Below are 388 nucleotides of genomic sequence, written 5' to 3' on the forward strand. Positions count from 1 at the left end.
TGCATAAAACCTCGCTTTTTTATTATTATCAACCTTTTAAGTTTCCGCATATATGACCAGAAGCAAGATAATCCTTTTGCATCCAAACATATTACTTATGCTTTATTTCAAAAGACAGTATAAATTTAACTCCCCAAGTCTGTAAGATCTGGGTGAACAGTAAGTAACAACTTAACCTGCAACACTCCTGTGTTTCTCAACACTGAATCTTCCCATGACATATTTTAAAAGATAACATCATAAACAACATTCCAAAATTTGACACCTATTTGAAACAGTATCCCTCCTCCTTTTTATGGTAATGACTTCTTCAGTACAGAAAAATATGCAATTTTGTTTTTCACTTGTTGCAGTGGTTTGTAAAAAATGGCCAAAAGAAATTACTTAC

This window comes from Acanthisitta chloris, unplaced genomic scaffold (genome assembly GCF_000695815.1).
Source record: "Acanthisitta chloris isolate BGI_N310 unplaced genomic scaffold, ASM69581v1 scaffold3771, whole genome shotgun sequence".
NCBI classification, from domain to species: Eukaryota; Metazoa; Chordata; class Aves; order Passeriformes; family Acanthisittidae; genus Acanthisitta; species Acanthisitta chloris.